Here is a 21198-nt window from a genome sequence, read left to right on the forward strand (position 1 = left end):
AAAAGACAAAAAAGCCCTACAGGCAGTAAAAGCAGTGTATGTGTGCTCAATGGGAGCAGGAGCCAGTAGTATCTGTAGCTGGAAAATAGGAGTACAGAGGCACAGAGAACCAAAAAAAATACATCTGGAAAAATGAGCCCTGCAGGAAAGTGTCAGGGGGAATTTTTATTTCTCTTCACACAAATAAGAAAAAATAACCCACCTTCCTGAACTAGGAGTACCAGGGCAAACAAAGTGTGGTAGGGGAAGAAAACAAATATCAATGCTGACTATGGCAGAAACATCTTATTTCTGCAGAAAAAGGAGAGAATACTGAGAACACTGAAATCACAGGACCATCCAGCTAAAATTCTCATATTCATGTGTCTGCCTTGATGTGCTTTGAATACCACAGAATAGCATCTGCTGCTGTTGTTTTTCTCTGAATTACTGTAACTGACAATATCAGGACAATAATTTCCTACTGAATAAAACAAAAGCAGGCATTAGGATTAAATGTCCCTTGATAATTTCCATTTGGTATTAGTGTTAGATTCACTGAAGAAAAAAAAAATTATTCAAGCTGAAAAGTACTGTGCAAGATTTCAGGCTGTTGCGCAAAGCTAGAGAAGCACAGAAAAACCTGAAAAAATAAGCCCCTGCACATTTTATGACTACATTTCACACTCACTTTGAGCTAGACAGAGACTTTTCCATGAGCTGGCCCAAAATCTGTGGTTACAGCAGCCTTGAAAACATGATCAAGCAATCTCAGGATATCCACTCTCCATTTTATCATTTAAATTTCCTACCACAGGACTGCAAATATCCCCGTACTCCACCAGTTTTTCTTTCCACGATGTGGGTATTGCTGCTTCTTTAGGCAGTTTGCAAGTGGGCAGTGCTGCCCTGAACAATAGGTTTGATGGTAAGTGTTCAGAAATAGGGGTGAACAATGAAAGACGGGAGTTATTATTCAGCACACCTGCATCTTCCTTTCTTTAATAGCTGGTCCAGAAGGACATAGACAGAAAAAGAAATGCATTTGCCTCCAAGCGTAGTGGGAAAGATGAGTTTCAAGCTCAGGGTGAGCTTGAAGCAGAGGGTGAGCATTGTTTCTTGCTGCTTATTAGAAGGTGTTAAAAGTAAGCTCATCCTGACAGCACAGGAAGGTGCAGTTTGATTATTACTAATAATTTATCTCAGCCTGGTCAGTGTATGGTGTAGGCTTTCAACGTGAAGAAGTGTCTCAGCTAATGCCTTTTCTGTTTTATCTCTCTGTTAATTTATTGTTTTGACCTGGAATAAATATTACAGCATATAAAAAAAAAAAGTAGAAACACCATGACTTTCAAAATCACTCATGTGAGTGTCAGATATTCTCATGTAATATGGCACTCACCCTCTCTTCTTTCTAAAATGCTATTAGTTCCTGCCTCTGACAGTCCATCAGATTTTCAGCTAGAAGAAATGGCTTTTTGTCTGCTGTGTCTTCTCTGGTGGCCATAGATATCTGAACAGATATCTCCCTTCTCCAAAGGAACCTTTCAGGATCAAGACAACACATACTTTCATTTGGAATCATGGGGAAGCTTTTACCTCTCACAATTATAATTTTCTGAAAAAGACAGGACTGTCCCTCAGAAGAGAAAGCACTAAATCCAACCTGGGCTATGGGAAAATTTGAAAGCAGATATGTCTTTTATCTCCTAGCTAGTGTTCCCAGACTCCAAACCACATGCTATTCTAGTATCCTGCAGGGATAGATCCACAATTTCCAGGCTTACAGTAAGCCAATTTTCTACAATTCTGTGTTACAGGTGTTATTTAATAAATACCCATCACAAATAAAACAACAAAAAAGACACTTATAACCACTAAAATCAGTTTTGCAGTCCTTTTTTTTTCCTTGTAGGGGGAAAAGCAATGTGAGAAATTATAGAGTAATTCCTCTTGGTCTTCACTTATTGAAGCAATGAGGGAAAATTTGAGAGTGGGCAGAGGGTCAGTAACAATAAGAGCAGGAAGAGCCTCCTCCTTTGTCATGGTCATGCAGGCTATTTAGAAAAGTTAAAAGGCCAGGCCAGTCTTCCACAAATGCTTTGAAGGGTTATATCAAACTGTTTACATCTCATGGGGTAACAGTGAAATATCCTTTCAATATCTATTGTAAGGTAAAGAATGTCAGAAGGACTAATTTAATTTTTAGTTTCAGAAATACGAGTTGTCTGATTTTTGTTGAACATTTTTGATATTTCAACCTGAAAGGAAAAAGAGCTCAGGTAGGAGAGAGGAAAACAAAAGGGACACACATACACTGCACATAGAACAGCCACGTAATCTGGACAGGTCAAAGATTTGTCCATATGGGTTCCTCCCCACTCAGCTTATTCTGTCATTCTGTGATTTTCCACCATGAGGCTGATGTGAAAAAAGTTCCAACTGAACACAAAGACTGAAGTATATTTGTGGAGCAATTCTACCTTTCTCTCCTTCAGCCTCTTTTTCACCCTTCTCCACTTTCCATGGCACAATTTACACTCCTCAGTCCATTTTGGCATCTTCGTTATCAGATAAAGCTGACATCTCAAACTCTAATCCTGGACACAGTGAGTTTGAGGGTAATACCAAAAGTTTCAGGTTTGTCTGAAGACTATAGAAACACAACCTGAAGACTGCTCTTACCCAGCTTTGGACTCACTTCACTTCCCAGTTACAGATAAAAATACTTTACAATTGATGGGATAAAGAAGAAAACATGTTTCTCCCAGCAATGCAGAGATAGCTTTCTGTTCTTTTATGTTACTAACACATTCACAAGATCTAGAAATGTTGGAGACAGCTAACTTAGTTGTTTGCTTCCCTACTATCTTTTTGTGCTGATGTTGTTCTTTGATAAGCACTGCTACAGAACATAGGGACGTTGTTACCCAGTTTTCTAGTCTAGGACACAATACATAAGCATACACTCATGAGAAAAACAAATTCATATAGTAAAATGCAGTTCAGCATCATTTTAAAGGATAAGATGATACAAAGTTTTGAAACAAAATTCAAATGAAATAAACACTTCAATCCAATAAAAAATCTTTTCTGCAGCACAGTTTCAGTTTCCCAAAAACTCAAGACAATGTATATTTAGGAATGTTACTGTATTGTTGATTGAGATATTTAAACTTTCTTTAAGCAGTAAAGAAGGTGTTAAACAATATTTGTATTTGAGGATAAATAAAATATATTATAATACTGAAATCTTTGAAATATTATATAGATAAATTTCTCTGCCCCTCATTAAATAACATTTTACTTTGAATATGATTTCCTGTCTCTGGCCTCTTTGCATGTCCTAAAAGAATCAGTATTTGAAAAGATGACCACAGCTGTGACTACAGCAAAATGCGGGCACAACAGCTTCTCTATAGCTACACACACACAAGTTCACACCCCTCTAATTTTGCAAAGACAGAAGACATGTTCAAAACTGTATGCATGCCAAAATGTTTAGGTATTATTTTTGTTGCATGCTAAGTTTAGGTATTGTTTTTGTTATTCTTTCATAGCAAGATACAAAATCTAGGAAAAAAATAAAAGGCTAGCTTGTCCTTTTCTCACAATTACAATATAAACAGCAAAAATCTACTTTGACAAGTCTTACATAAACTAGCTTTAGTGATATGACATTGTCACAAACGCATACAATAGTCAGGAAAACACAGTTCATATGTAATAATAATGAAGTAAGTTACACTGTGTTTGTATAGGCAGTGCTGGCAAATGGGAAAAGCTTTTGTTTTGATAACCATTTTGACTTGTCATGAGTGTCTAGATGGAATTTACTTGTTTTTTATTTTCTTGATAATTTAGGATTTTGGAGGTTTCAGATGGATGATCTTGTTTTATAAGGATCATCACCCAAACACTTCACATATCTTCAATGACTTTGTTTATGAGAGTCTTGGGGCTGGAATCAATATCTGCCTGTGTATTTGACTAAATGTGCAGATGCAGGCATCTAATTAACTGTAGTGTTTACCAGACATTCATACAGCCAAGTCCTCCTCAGAAAAATATAATTTGATAATTATGACTTGGGCTTCGCTTTGGCATAGAATAAAGCATTGCTTGGTATTTTTTAAGGCCCGGCTCATCTGTGAAACATGGCCTTCTCTGTTAGGAACACAGTTTCTCCCAGCCCATGTAGCTCTAAATATGTACTCTTCTTCTCCTCTTCCTTCCCTTAAACTAAATTGATGAAGTAATAACATATTTCTTAAAATGCTTGATCACTCTTATTCTGTTGCCTTCACCCAGGAAGAAAACATCCTATCGACTTTGCCAGAGCTGTTGCTAAAGAACATTTGAAGAAATACATGAAGTCAACACATGATACAAAAGTGGTCTGCATTTCAGTTTCTCTGTTGCTGTGGTTACATTGGACTCAAGAGACCAGTGTGGCAAGCGGGTCTGACTTCACTCCTTACTTATGATGCATCTTGTTCAGTGACTTCCCTACTGACCACTCTTAGGAGAAACAAAAAGCCTCTAACTTACCTTTCACTTCCCAAGGACTCCTCACAGTGACACTCATTTACCAGGCTACTGGCATATAGTGAGCCCCTGAGACCACATCCAGACTTCATCTGCTGGGATATCTGCTGGCTCCTTGCAAGGCTGTGCACCCACTGATCCTTTTTGAGAGGTAGAATGAAGGAAGGGAGCTCAGCCATGCCTGGGTTTCCTGCTGCTGTGGTGCCCATGGTCCCATGGGACCTTGGCTACAGGACCTTGGAAGTGGTACTGGACCCCAAACAGTCAAACAGAGATTATTCTTTCTTCCCTGTTTTTTTCTCATGACACAGGAATTCAAATGAGTCTCATTTTGCATGTGAAGTACCCGATTAGAATTTTATTGCAAAATGCTACAATGCTGTGCCAAGAACCCTCTGTGTGGCGATTCACAGGAAAAACACCTATGTGATTTCCTCTTCTCAGGAAGCATTAATTCAGTCATTTGAAATTAACAGCTGTGTAAAATTAGGAAGGGCTATAATGTCTGTGAAAAGCAGGGCTTCCTTGCTGTTCTTGACTTTTTAGTGATCATCATGCCATGAAACTTAAAATAAAAGATTTCATTAATAGCTACCACAGCTATGACCCAGAGAAAATTGAGCTACTCTGTTTTCTCGACAACTGGGTCTCAGAATCAGCAGCAGGAGAAAAGTAACTCAATGAAATAATGGAATGGATACAGTTTCTTAGGAAAAAAATGCTGCTCTCTGACAAAAATAAATCCATTTATCAATCAAGAAATCAGGATGTTCTTCAGGAAGCGATTGTAACTCCTTTACTAACAACAATGAACCATGGAAGAAAGGGACCATTAGCTCCCACTCGTGAAGACATAAAGACAAAAAATTGCATCAATAGATAGATCCCTCCCCTGGGCTTCCACACAGCCCTCTGTATTCATCTCAATTATCTGCAGCTAATTGAGACTTGTATCCCTCTGTTGCCTAAAAAAAGTTTTTAACAGTTCCATCAAACCTCTTCCCTGATGCTAGAGCTCAGATAGTCCCCTGTGACTAAACATGTTGCCTTGGAGAAGTGGTGTTTTGGAAAGGACCTAGCACTTACATTATCACAATTGCAATTACATGTTCCCTATCTACATATTGCCAGGATAAGTACTTTAACTAGACTGTAATTATCTACGGATCTGCCAAACTTCTACATTTGAGTCCTTGCAAGCTAGAGTAAATAAGTATGAAAAAAAGCAAACCATAACTTTCCAGATCACATGCCCTGCAACAGGGAGCTACTGTAACTTCTTTTCTCAGCAAACCTTAGCTCATTTCCCTTGCTACAAAAGGAGCTGTGAAATGCAGAAAGATGAACCAGGGGATGTTAAAATATCAGTAGTGAAAATAATTATTGCAAAGCTAAACATCAGCAACCACTCAGAGAGCTTTCTAGAAAAATCTGCAGAAAATGCTGAAGATTTGGGCAACTTACCTTGTATGAAGTTTGATGAGTAGCTTTTTTCTGAAGAGGACAGTTTACCCCCATTAATGTATTTTAAGGGCTAATGAAGAAAAATTTTTTATTTATTTTAGGTTATATTACTCTGTTTACTTTTTCTAACCTTCTAAGAAGGTTAGAACCTTTTTCTAACATTCTAAGCTTCAACGTGAATTAATTCATACATAGTTTATGAATCTGTTATTTCAGCATTCTTCTTCAGATTAAATATCCCTTTCCTGCTGCTGTGTCCTCCTTTCCTCTTCATCCCCAATTTCCCTCCTTGAAATAGCTCCTGAAACAACATTGGCAATTGAACCTCAGCTTCTGTTTCCCTGGGAAAAATGACATAAAGTTAAAACTGCTGTTATTAACAGCTATTCTGTTCTCTTCTTCATTGTTGTGGATCTTAGGTTCTTCTGACACAGTGCCAATTTAATTTTTGTCATGTCTTAACAGGATAGAATCCATTTTTTACCTTTTTCCTGCATAACTCATTAGAAGTTTGTTTAAAACAGTGCCAGATGTCTTTTGGCATTTATTTCCCTTTGTGTCTTTCAGGGCTGTCTTGATGGATGGCATTGAACTGACATCACTATTCTTACTTTTAGCAGCTGTTTCACTTCCATATTCCAACTGGCATTCTTGTTCATACCAAACCATAAGTCTTGTAGATTGCATTACTGAATGCATTACTTTTATTTTACTCCAATTCTAATAGCTGTCCAATGCTCCCTTCATGTAGAATTTTGTCATGTACTGATGATATCTTCCACAGTTGCATCATCCTAGTTCATTAATACCTTTCTGATTTTAATAGATTAAAGACAACATCATTTAGGTTAGTTCACTTTTTCTCTCTTCCTGGGTTAAGTTATTCTCACTCTTCACCTCAAATGATACTCCACATGTATCATCAGTGATTCTACTGCTTGAAAAAAATGCAGGGAAAGGAATGATCCATCTTCACTAATGGATATATTTCTCTCCTAGGTTTTATAAGAGACCAGGATTTACAGTCATGCTCAGAAGTGAGCAAAGAATTGGGATTGGACTGGAATTTTTTTTTTTTTTGGAAAGGGAGTCTTTTTCCTTTTCTAATTCTATTTGTTTCAGGAGAAGTAAATTTGTAAATTTATTTTAACAAGGAAAACAAAATTTATCAGTTTTTCATACTGAAGCTCCTCTGCCCTCTCAGTAAATTTGGAAATTCCACCCAAAGTTTATACTCCCATGAAAATATATGAAATTTTTCTCCATTGGAGTGTTTGTAGAAAAAGCAAAGACCTGTGCTTTATGATAAAAGTGACACAGGTGTCTGCTGAAATGAGTACACTATCCACTGAGAATGCAAAGCAAAATCTTGGAAACTCAGACCCCAGAAGGATTAATCCTAAACAATGACTTGCAAGCTTAGCAATTCAATTATAAACAGGGCCAGAAATTTTATAAATAGGGCCAGAAATAGGGCCAGAAATTCTAACTAAAATGCATGCATTTTCACTCATCTAGACCTTATCATAAGGCATACTGGATCAATGTTACTGTCCATTCCTTCTAATTTCAGCTCATCAGACAAGAGGTCCAAGAGCTCATTTTAAAGAATGACCTCAATATATTTTTATTATATCCTCTCCTTTAAACTCAATAGTTGGAGCAAATAGCAGTACAATCTTTTCCTACAGGACCAGGAATACCCAGATAAAAGCCAGTATGATGGAGGGAGGCAGGTTATCTTTTAATTGGCCTCTGCTGTTTCATCAGTGTGCCTAAAGCCATGAAGCTGCATCACTCTACATGGTTGTGCTGAGCGAGGGTCTGACAGCAAGTTCATCAGACTAATTGGCTCCACTCTGTGGAAAATCTAAGATGGCATTGGCTTTAAAAAGACATTTTAGCATAAATTGATATATTTGGGAAAAGCACTCCCCATACCTATAGTTTTCAGGCACTTGTTTTGCATAGTTTAGATTGCTTTGGGGTTTTTTATGTTGTTGCTTTTTTGCCCCCCAAATATGTTGGGAGATAAATATGCACAAAAGACAGCCACAGAAAAATCTTGTTCCAAAAACACATAGCTTGACAAAAATCTTGACAGGAGGAAAGTTGAATAAAAGGGAAAAAAACCCCCAAGATTTAAAAAAAATGCTTTTCATTAGATCTGGGGAAATGTTTTGTGTTTGGGTTTTTGTCAATGTTTTAAATCAATTCAACTAAGAGCTGACTTACTGCTAGTTTGAAATTGGGAGCATGGAACATACTTGACCCTTTTCAACCTGTCATTACCTAACTACTGAGGGTTCTTCACATGCCACCAAAGGAGAGCTAACATTTGATCTCCTCCTTAGCTCTTTGAGTTTCTAGGGTTACATTTTACCATTATGTTTGAATTTACTTCCTTCATTTGTCAGTTATAGTTTTGCCTCTCTCTAGTTCTTGTCTGTGGCATGCTTTAAAATAATCTGCTTATTTTCCAATACTTACTGCAGAGGTTATACAGAGTTCAGCATTGTGGGAGAGGTATTGACTTTCAGTACGTATTTGCATTCATGAGATTGAGCTACAAGGAACAAGGAAGGAAGGAAGGAAGGAAGGAAGGAAAGAAGGAAGGAAGGAAATTATTTGAACTGGAAACTTGTAGCGGGATAATCTGAAACTCTTGTGAATAATGCCTGGCTGTGCCACTGAGCTAACACTGCTAGCAATCATTATTTTCTAGTCAGTGATTAAATGTACTCTTATGCAAATGTGCCACATGTCCTGACCCAAGGAATGCAAGTTAGATCTTTCAGCTCTAGAATATTGTCAATTCAATATGAAGGTGTCCAGACATTCTATCTTTGCAAATAAAAAGAACACAGTAAGGGAAGGAGACTGAGTTGAAAAAGAAATTTCAAATAATTTGATAAGATTAGTTTCACCTTCCTTCCATGATTAATTCTGCATTCCAAATAAACATAAGGCATTGTCTGGAAACTCACAAAAGTACAACAAGCTTGCCTTCTCTTGCAGCAAGGTGTAGTAAAATGATCAGAAAAAGTTCTCTGCATTTTTTTCTGTGCCTTGGCCACAGAAAAAACTGTAAGAATCATCAGCCAAACTCAGAGCACAAGACATAGCTCAGTAGCATGACAGATATACTGGTACACTCTGGTGACTTCCTCCTTCATGGAAAACATCAAAAGAAAACACTGGAATATTCATTGCAATGCTCTTACTCCTGCACACTTCTCAAGGATTAGCAGCCTCCCCTCTACAGAATTTACAAAAAAAAATTTAAAAAATTAAGATTGCCTTTGTACTCTCATTCCAAATTCAAGATTAGTAGTAAAGGAGAATCAGACAGAGGTAGGTACTTGCCATAGCTTCTTCTCTTGAGTATCAAAAATCTCCTGGTATTAAAGGATTGTCTGAGAGATAAAAGGTTTGGGTGTTCAATATATTGTCACCACTCTGTAAATAAATGCATGTTGCCTGCTGTAAGTCAGCAGTACCTTATCACTGACTTCTGAATGATATCTCATGGATATGAGATCAGTTCTAAGTCAGTAACCAAGTAACTACTGCACAGTTTGACTAGTCACCATTGTATATATTTTTGTGGTTTACTGTATAGGATGTATCTCTTCTGAATGCAGCCATTGTGATCTGCCCTGGTTCCTAATAGCGGGCCATTTTTCTCTGCTTCACAGAGGAGAATGTTTCAAAACTATAAGGAATTCTTAATATCAAATCTAAAGTTTATTTGTCTTTAAATTAATATTAAACCCATTAAAATGTATCTGTCCCTTTATTGTATATTTTTAGCATTTTTTGTAATATCTATCATAAATGGTTGTTTCCCAGGTTTAACAACTGTACAGGGCCCCTTCCAAAAATACTGTATTTCTCATGGCTTTCTGTGTCAATTTTTAATGTCATATCTTTATGGTTTCTACATTTCTTTCAATTATTTTGTTGTTGATTTCTTTTTTTTTTTTTTACTGAAAGAGTAGATCTTGGATATTTTTCTGCATTTTTACAGTCTTGTCAAACTAACACAGGTCTTTGATACTCTGTACCATGTTGTGATTCAAATGCCTTTTTTTCACATACATAGCTCCTCAGGAAAATCCTTTCAGGGCAGAATATCTACATATATTTGTGACAGGTTTCACATATGTTATGGTTGCTCTTTATACATCATTGCATTTAAACCTGTTTGGGTATTTTTTTACTCATCATATGATGTCTGTCTTGAACAGCTGTCCAAGGCTGGCTGCAGTTGCATGAAAATGAGAAGAGAAAGGTCATTATTTATAGTGAAAGTGAAAGTGAAAAATGTAAAGAAATCCATGGGGCTTTATGTCCAAAGGTGTTAAATCTTATAAAATGCCTTGAGGACAGCTGGTACCACACCAGCTTGGAAACATTTCCACTGTCTACAGAAAACCGTGAAGAAAAATATTTCAGAGTCAATTATGATTTACTCAGCTGTTGCTAAGGTCTAACTTCAAAAAAGCAAACTTTCATAAATTATCTTAGCAACAATTGTCCCTACTTTTAATCTACCAAAGCATCTCCAAAAACTCTCAGAGGCTGAGCAAATTCCATTGCCAATGGACACTACAGGTACTGCCTTTCTCTGGAACTGAAGATGTACCCAGTTGGAGTCTTGAGAGTCTTTGAGCAAGCCAAAACCAGGTTAGTGAAAAGGAAGGTGGAAAGATCCCATTTTTGGGAGTAATGAATCAGAAGAAGAAAAAAGTATTTTAAGTTTTATTCTTTATTCTTGGCATTTCTTCAGTCTCATCAATAGAATATTCAATCTCAGTGGAAAAGGGCAAAGTAAGGCACCTTCCCAGTATTGTCAAAAAACTCAACTAGCATGAGAATGCAAGGAAAAAACCAAAACTAGTGAAGAGACTTGAAGTTCAGGGCCTCTACAAGGGCATTTGTAGGATATAAGAAAAAAAGGAACTTTTGGACTGGGGCAATACAGGAGGGATACTCAAAAAATGCGAACTGGAGATTAATAATGGACAGGAGAGAAAAGAATATTTTTCACAGCTTCATTTCCATTAAAAAATGAAGGAACAGTGGATAGACCAAGTAATGCCCAAGAGCGATCATGTCACTTTGAGGAACATGTGACATTGCATAAGAGCATCCATGAAGTCAGAAGCAAGGAAATGGATGACAAGTTGTGACCAAAGCAGGTGAGCCCCCAGATTCACCTTTTATGGGCGTCCCAGTTTTGAAGAATGGAACAGTGCACTGAGCCAGAAACCACAATGGTCAACAGACTCACAAACTTACCAGAAGCCTATGTCTAGCTTAATAAATACATGGTGTTTTCACTTGAACACCTTTTGTCTTTTTAAAATGATCTTAATTTATTGACATCCATCAACCTTTTTTTTTTCTTGTTGTGATTTCTCGCTATGAGAAATTTTGAAAACCAGACTCCAAGTTTTCAGTCTTTTTTGTTCTTAACATCCATGAGACTTCTTGGGATAGTAAATAATTCTGTTAACATTTACAGACATTCCTGTATATAAATGATGGCAATATCAATGTCTAAATACGAAAACAAAGGATGCATATCAATGTAGTGTGGCTCCATAAAAGCCAAATTCTCTTGTGGTTATATCTGGCAGCTCTGTGCTGATATCTTGAGTATCCAAAGACGCTGCATTGGTTTTGGCTGGGATAGAGTTAATTTTTTTTCATAATAGCTAGCACAGGACTATGTTTTGGGTTTGTGCTGAAAATAGTGTGGATAACAAAGGGATTTTTTTTGTCATTGCTGAGCAGTGCTTGAGCCCATTTTTTGCAAGAATCTGATTTATTTCCATTAGTTAATAACTGAGGTTTTTTATTATTCACCACTTATGAATTCAAATTTTAGTTCAGAGAAGTTGTCCATGGAATATCTAAAACATGGTTTTATTTTGTTTTGTTAAACTAACAAGAAAGAATAACAAAACTAAACTAAGCATAAAATAGTTTTAGAAATAAACCACTCACACAAAAATATTTTTACCTTCATTCACACTTTTAAAGCTTCATTAAAGATACCAACTTCTAATTTTCCACAGTTACTCACATTCTATCAGGAGCTAGTTTAGCATTGCTTTGTATCCTTTAAGATTACCCTTAACATCAGCAATTGCAGCCTTTGTGCCCTTATAGTTCACAGAAGTTTGTGTTAATGATTTTGTACTTCCTGAGGCTTCAAATCTTCACACGCTGATAAATTATGCATTTCTTTTCATTTCATATTTTGGGTGCTGCAGTTGGTAATTGACAACTTTGTAATAAAATTGACTCTTTCTCCATGGGCACAATCTCCATTGCAGAGATAAGTGAGATGCTGTCAGGCTACAGAGGATAAAAGGAGATTGCACATCCTTTTAGACAGAGCAGCAGTTTCAAAACAGAAGCTATGCAAATAAGAGTTTGTAATGAGCTTCCTGAAGCTGGACTTTCCTCACCTTTGGCTGCATGAACATGCTTTGGACACTGTTGCTGGGTGTAGGGATGTGCCCTATTGTCAGATCATAAGCAAGTGAGGTCCTCTGTAAGTGATAAATTTAAGCCCAAATACCAGATAAATTTGAACTTCAAGAATAGGAGAAAGATGGTCTCTAAAACCTTTGCATTTATCTAAAGCCTCTGATACAGCATGAAAGCCATACCTATTGTCTGAGAACAAAAATAACCCCTTTCTTTAAAGAACAGAACTGTAGACAGTTGATTCAATTCCAAACTTGCCCTCAAAGGCTAAACATTTATGGACGTCTTAATGAGAGTGCTTCATCACTCCATGGTTCAGAGTAACTTTATATCAAATCATTTTACAGCTGAAATATAATGAGACTACACAATTAATCATAATAGCAGCACAAAATAGGTTAAAGGTGAGCCATCCAAAACATGCATCCTATACTCTGATTGTGACAAGGGAGGAAGAGCACTGATTTGCCTTGCTCTTCTCGTTCTCTCAATATGGGCAGGAAAAATAATTGCCACTGAAGCTGCACTCCCCCTGTAAATGGTCTTACAATTTGGTTTTCTGAAGTAAAGGGAGGTAATAAAGAAAGACTGGATATGTTAACAGCTCTGCACAAACCACCATGGCTGTTCCTTCATTTTGTTTTCATATCAAGATTACAGTGACTCATGATTTCTGCTTGACCCTGGTATCACTTGACATCTCCCTGTCTTTCATGTAGTACTTTACATGAAGTATAGAGAGCTATGTTCTAAAAGGGGGTGTGCTGCCTTTGTTCAATATACTGAATTTTTCAAACAGGGAAGACCTAAAGAGTTTTTTCCACCCACTTTGTTGCACACTGAGAAAGAGAACACGAAAGAAGTTTAAACAACCCTCCATTACAGTGAGTCAGTAAGAACAAAGTTTCTTGGTGTCACTCCATACAAAGTATTTCTCTTTCTGAAATGAAAAGCATCACTGCTGACTTTTGAATGACTCTCAAAAAATACTGTTCTGTATCTGTCAAGCATTTATCAAAAAACAGAACTGAAGAGAAGACTGTATTTGTAGGTCAGAAGTTCAGCTCCTGCCTCTGAGGGGGATGACAAAGCCCCAGGTCAAAATGAATATTTGTACATTGAGTTTAGAAAGAATCTTAACACTAAATTTGAATTTTCAGTGCTCAAATCTCTCATACATCTGGTATCTCTACTCTGTAATGCCAGTGCTAAGGTTCCCAGGCACCTTAAGATCTGTACCTTTTTGTGTCTGAGGTGCAGTCATCTCTTGGCACCTTGTCAACCCCTCAGTCCCACCAAGAACCATGATGCTCTTCACAATATTTCCACAGAATTCAGGTTGAAGTCAACATTCTTGGGGAACATCTCATGGGTCAAGTACAATACACAGCAGCATCTTTTGCTGCAGCACTTCATGGACTGACAGAAGGGCCATAAGGGAGACTGGGTTTCAACCTGGTTTGCAGCTTCAAGGTGACTCTCACTGCCAAGGAGATAACTTAATGGTGCATTTATTTGATTGTTTGTGGGGTGGGAAATACTTCTGTCCAAATGTTTCTTCAAATATATAGGATTGGACCATCACAAAATAAAGTATTGGACCACTGGAATCCCAAAGAGCTTCAAATGACACAGGTTTGAGGTGAGTGACTGGCATTTTTTCGAATTTAGAGTAAACTGTAGACCAGTCCTTGTGGAATTTTAATGGGAGATAGGCCTCAAGGGTACCTCAAGCTGCAAGGGTAGCTGAGCCAAGTGAACCCCAAACTCCCTTGTGTTTGAAGACAGAAGGACTGTTCTTCTCCTTCATGCATATTGAATTTGGGCTCTTGGGATTGGGTGGGGTTTTCCTGAATGAAAGGATCAGGCCTATAAGTGGTCTGAAAAGTGTGTGTAAACCTAAGGACAGGACTGATATCCACCCCTTCTCCCCAAGGTACCTGCTGGTTCATTTAGCATCCACCTCCCCCACCCCCGGAGGCTTTCTGGATTCCCTGCAGGATTTTGTCCCTGGATTGCTTTGGCAGGGAGAGGGTGATGAAGCAGGAAATTCCATTTCACTGAGGGAGCCCAGGCCTCCTCTAGTCACATCTGGCAGCACCTGATGGGGAGGCATCGCTTTCACCATGTTGTTGATGTAGGTCAGAAAGCTGTCCAGCACCACATCCCCAGTGAGATTACGCATCAAGAGGGAGGCCACTTGCAGCTTCTGAAATGCCAAGTATCAGGCTTTGGTTTTTAGAGGCATAGGCACAGACAAAAGCAAGCAGGGCCCTGAGAGAGAGGGGCCACAGGACAAAACATAAAGGATGATTGAACTTGCAGTCTGACATTTTATTTCATCTATGACTGTTTCTATGAAAAATGGTATGAAACTCATGGTGACATTGGTTTCAAAAGGATTATCAACCTGATTATACTGACTAGAGAATTAATTAATCACTGACATTTGTCAAAAAAGTAATTGAAATTCTATTACTTCGTTATTAGCATAATGAAGAGATTGTGTTTGCCCTCTCTGGCAATCAATCCAGCATCTGGGGTGCACTTCAGTGTCAAGAAACTAAATGTAAAACCAGAAAGTATTTGATTTGAAAAGGAGTTATTTTGCTTGTTTGATGGATGCCACACACTATTTTTCAACAGTTAAGTATTTATTTTTGTCTTTCAGATGATAACTGTTAAAAGTCAGAGATCACAGATGGCAAACTGAAATGGTTTACCTAAATTAAGGGAGTAATTTGAACTAGAGATACATAGGGTAAAACTAGTAATTTCCTCCTTGCCTTTCTATCAGTAGGTCTCAGGGTGTTTTATTACAGAGATCAGTATCTTCCCTGTTTATCACTGGTAAAAGTGATAAAAGAAGTGAAATGATGTGCCCTTAGATAAATAAAAAATCAAGACGTGAACTCAACACTCCTGAGTTCACTGTCATCCTGGTAAAGAGAGTTAATGCCATTTTCAAAACAAAGGCATGATTTTGTCCCTTATTACTGAAGCAAAAAAGTATTACTTTATCACAGCATACAGTAACATAAGCATAGAAACCAGTATCTCATAAATGTGATGCTTGGCTGCCAGCTAAGCTAAATACCTTCAGTCAGAAGCAAGGCAGAATCATCAGGGTAATTTGTTCTCTTGTTGTCTGGATGCACTCACAGCTACCATCTGCTGCTAACCCTCTACTTGAATCACAATGCCACAAGTACTTAAGGCACAGCCAGGCAGCAAATCCTGCAACTCGAGGTCAGGAGTTGCTTCATCTGCTGAATAGCAAAGACCCAAATGAACCTGTTCAACAGCATTCTCTGAACATTCAGTTGAAACTCTTTTCCAAATATCAAGACTTCAGCAGAACCTTGTAATTTTTCACATAGCACTAAGATATAATTTATTTTTCTGGTCTCAGACACATGGAAAATCAGTGAAAACTTGAACAGAAAATAGCAGCTGGAGCTCCTTTACAAGGAGTCTCTGGGTAAGTGCAACCCCGTGTATTAGTTTCAGGGCTGGTGGCTTTTTTCTCAATCTATACTGACTGTGATGGCAGCAAAGATTTATAGTTTGTATATCTTTTTGCTTCAACGGTTGTATTGAAGTGTAATTCAGGTGGTGGACAGGATGATAAAACTCAGCTTGCCAAAAAAGGAGGATAAAAAAGATTAAATTTTAGACTTGGCTCAATTTTGGCCTAAAATCAGATAATTTATGACTCAGCATGACTAAAAATGACAAACTCTCAGATTTCCTTTAGGGCGTAAGAGTAACCATCTTCTAGTACTGACATGGTCCACAGGGTTCAAACTTAAATTTTGAGATATTTATCTATATCTAGATATATAGATAGACAGATAGATAGATAGATGGATGTGTGGGTGTGTGGGTATGTGTGTATACGCTGTATGTAAGACAAAAAGAAAAAGCATGGTTACATCATTAAGAAAATTTTGGTTTTTTCTTCCTAAGATATATTTAAACCTATAGATAAATATATGGAGATAGAGTCTTCTCGTAAGACTTTTGCAAAGATTTCTGGGGATTTTTGAATGTAGCAAAAATACCCATGGCCTCCTGGATGACTTTGAACAAATTTTTTTTTTTTTTTTTTTTTTTTTTTGGTTCTGTTATTCCATTTTAAAATGGGGGAAATAATACTGTCTCTGTTTGGAAAGCGTGTGTGCGTACATCCACTAAGGTGGAAGGTATTTCTACCACTGGGATAGCCACTTTGCTGAGCCATAGCCTTACCAGCTCTGGGTAACACAGTTGTTGCTCTCTCACACTGGCAGAAGCCTATCACATTGTGCTAAAAGTACTGAACAAAAGTTTGCAGGAAGAGATTATGCCAATGGCATGGCTGAGCAGGAAACACTGGAACAAATCCTGCACAATGACCACATAAGCACTCAGGCAGAAACAGAAGCCAGACAGTAATCCTGGGGATTTCAAGGTCCATTTCAGCAGCTCCTGGTAGTAAAGATCTTGAGGCAGCTTGGATGGATGTCGGAGCTGGTTCTCCCTGAGGAGGGGTCGCAGCTGCTACAGCACCCATAGCTGAGCACAGCCCTGGAGCAGGGCCTTGGCCAGCTGGACCAGCAGTGTGGGCAGCAGGTACGGCAGCTGGTGCGGCTTGTCCCAGAGCAAGACTTGCAGTTCAGGGCAGACAGGCAAATTATGGCTGTCAGTGGGATGTTTGCTACTGCAGAGTGATGTGCTGGATACTGACCAGTCCTCATTTACTTGTGTAGCCTCTCTGCTGGCTCTCACTCGTGCTCATTCTGCCTCTTGGCATGATAGCTGATGCAGGTTGTCCCCTCTTCTTATGATCGTTTTGTCTTTCTCCTATTAGCACAGGCAGGGCTTAACCTTTGACTGAGTTTTGCAGGTGGCTTTAGTGTGGTTTTCACTTTTGCAATTTGATGACAAACATAGGTCCCTGTAGTCTGGTGGTGAAGAGGATTTTTACTAAATTTTACCATTGCACAGTTCCACCAGCAGACAGAGATTTGCACCACAGAAACTGATGTAAGGAAAGGATGAGATGGAGACCTGACCTAGTACAAGTTAATTACAGTGTTAGAATAAATATTATTTAAGCAGTTTGCATTTGCTTAAGCCTGTCCTTTGAATTTTAACTTTACACTTCAATTTCAAGCAATGAAAAAATTATTTTTGTAATATATTCAGAAGCAAATAAGTAAATAAGATTTGAAGTAATGAAGGCAGAAAAAATAGCCTCATTGTATTTCCAACTACTCGGGGAAAATTGATAATTTCCTTTTCAAAACTCCAAGTTTTATAGATTTTAATTTTTAAAAAATAAAATGCCACTTCTTAAAAAAAACATATTCCAAAATATATTCCAAAAGAGTTTTCATAATAGTGATGAAAGTGAAGGGGGGATGTTGCACATAATACAGACCAAAGTTGACTACCCACTTATTAGAAGCTGAGCAAATATTCTTGTGGATAGCAGTTGTTACCCTGTGGTTATTGTTATCACTGCAATCCAGCATCCTTATTTAACCCCATCCAGCCTCACTGCCAAATGGTCTGTGGTGGTAGTAGCTGTGATATAAACTTGAATTGCAAAGACCAATGCTATTTTGGAGGAGATTTAATGTGTGACTGTAGAGATTCAAAGGCTCTCCTTTGAATCACATCTTCCCTTACTCCTGAAAATGGTCATCAAAAGTTATATTTCATGCACTTTTTTTTAAAAAAGTACATGTCAGGTCATCAGTCAAAGCTGTTTTCTGCAGGCAACCCTTCCAAACTTGTCATTGGAAAATTTGGCTGTCATACCCAAACTCACAGAGTTGCAGAAGCAGAATGAGGGACCTGAGCTTCACTAAGTCATTCTTCTGGCTTTTCACTTCTTAATTTGATTTTCTGCTTAACCTGGTATTTATTCTTCTTTACTCAGAAATAAGAAAATATTGTTGTCTTATGTTCTATATCATCAGTCTTGAATTAATTACAGGTTACCCAGCTACTAGCACTGGAACACCTCCATTTCCAAAATCGGTTAGGGTTACCCTGAAAATTTGAGTTATTTTTCTTCTCTACTCCCAGCAAGATGTTCAAACATTCAGCTTTAAAACAGGATATAACAAAAAAAAAAATCTTCATTTCTGTGCTTGTTATTCCCTGTTTGATAATTTTCCCTAAGACATTTCTGCATCATTTTTTCCATCTGCACTATTTTTCACGTCTCATTAAACTGTTTCTAAACCTTTATTTTGCCTTTTGAGCAATCAAAAAGTTGCAAATTCTCAAAACCGCTACTCAGGAAGTTATGCTCTTTTGCTTCCTTCAGCTTTTTTTTTCTTTATGGCTAGTGAGCTTATTCACACCTTTATAGAGTTTTAAAAATTAACCTAGACCCCATTCCATGCACTTAAATCTGAGACAAGCATAGTTAATTTTGTATCAATGCAGCCATTTTATTTGCTCTTAAAATCTGAGCTTCTCTCTGGAAAAAATTAAGCACCAACCCTGTGAAAGAAAGATTTGCCAAAAATGAACATTTACTTATATATTTGATTTTTTTTCTTTTTTCCATATACTCCAAAGGATCATTTTAAAGTCAGTGTATATCTCCAAATTAGTATTTACTAAATGAGACCAAGGTTTTCAAATCTATTTCTTTGATGTATCAGTGACATTTAGACTTTTTTCATATAAATGATATTCTGAGTCTGTAATTCAGAAAATTATCTGCTAAAGTAGAGATAAAGAGGGGTCATTTAATCCAACTCTATATTCTTAACTCTATTTTTTGCTATGTACATATTTTCTCCCATTGCTAGACACAGATAAGATCCTTTGACCTTTTTTTACTGAGAAGAAAAAAAATAAATGTTATTTTTAGGCCAGGAGTACATTTGGCATTTTCCCTAATTTTCTTGTATCAGGAAGTTTAGTGCTCAGCTTTTTCCAGGGTACATATTTCCCTCAGAAATCACAGAATTACAGAATCATTTAGAATCAAAAAACCTCTAAGGTCATTTAGTCCTACTGTTGACCCAGCACCGCTGAGTCCACTGCTAAAACCATGTCTATAAGTGTGACATCTACACACCTTTTAAATACCTTCATGGATGGGAACTTCACCACTTCTCTGGACAGCCTGTTCCAGTGCTTGACAGCCCTTCTCATGAAGAAGCTTTTCCTAATAGCCAATCTAACCCTCCTCTGGTACAACTTGAGGCCATTTTCTCTTGTCCTATTGCTGTTAGTAGCAAGAAGAGAACAATTCCAGCCTGGCTGTACCGTCCTTTCAGGCAGTTGTAGAGAACAACAAGGTGTCCCTGAGCCTCCTTCCCTCCAGACTAAACAACCCCAGTTCCCTCAGCTGCTCCTCACGAGACTCGTTCTCCAGACCCTTCATCAGCTCTGTTGCCCTTCTCTCGATGTGCTGCAGCCTCTCAATTTCTTTCTGGGAATGAGAGGCCCAGAACTGGACACAGGATCCAAGATGCTGAGTAAAAACAGAGTGCTGAGTACAGGGGTATGATCACTGCTCTGATCCTGCTGGACACACTACTTCTGATAAAAGGCAGGATGCCATTGGCCTTTTTGACCACACTGATGGCTTTTTCTCCATCAGGTAGCTTTTCAGATCCTCTGCCCCAAACCTGGAGCACTGCTTGTTGTTCTTATGACACAAGAGGACCCAGCACTTTGTCTTGTTGAAACTCATAAAATTTGCTTCAGCCCATTAAAGGGATCTGGACATGCCATCCAGCATGTCCAGATCCCTTTGAAGAGCCTTTCTGCTCTCCAGCAGATAAACATTCCCATCCACCTTGGTGTCATCTGCAAACTGACTGAGGGCACTCAACCTCCTCATTCATAAAGATCTTTTAAAGATCTACAAGAACCCCTCACTGATAAAGCTGTTAAACAGCCAAAACACTGAGCTCTGGGAAACACTACCAATGACTGGATACCAGCTGGATATAACTCCATTCTCCGCCACTCCCTGGGCTCAGCCATCCAGCCAATTTTTTACCTAGCAAACAGTACACCTGTCCAAGCCATGAGCAGCCAGTAGAGTGCAGTGAGAGACAGTGACAAAGGCTGTTCTAAAGTCTAGGTATCAGAAAATGCTGAAGAAATTCACTTGCTCTGTGGGAGCAAGAGAACCGAAGTGATGTTTATGACCTATATACAGAAGTTGTTGGGAAGTCTTTATTATGTATATTTCATCTTTTCAGATATTTTGGGAAAGGTCATAACAAAACCTGATTTCCATCTACCACAGGACAAAAAGATCTCATGACTATTAGAAGAAAAAATATTTTCTAGGGTTTTTTTTGTGTTTTTTTTTATCAACCAAAATAGAAAGGTAAGAGATACAACACAGCAGCACTCTTAAGTGACATGCCTTGGCAAGGCTGCTTTGACATATTGCAACTGTCTGCAAAGTCTCCATCAGCTCAGCACAGACACACCTGGGACTCTGACTCTGTCAGATAGTTGTGTCCGAGGCCTGGGCTTCGGGAAATCACATTGATTTATCTGATTGTTTTATCAGTTTGTGGAGAGGTTTGGACATCCCAAATCTCCATTATCCTCTCTGCTGTATTCAATGAGATAAAACTTCTTATAACAAGAATCATTTTACCTTCCTTTTCTTTTTGAAGAATCCATTTTTGAATGCTATAGAAACTATAGCAGACCATCCACTTAGAG

This window comes from Geospiza fortis, unplaced genomic scaffold, assembly GCF_000277835.1.
Source record: "Geospiza fortis unplaced genomic scaffold, GeoFor_1.0 scaffold162, whole genome shotgun sequence".
Classification (NCBI taxonomy): Eukaryota; Metazoa; Chordata; class Aves; order Passeriformes; family Thraupidae; genus Geospiza; species Geospiza fortis.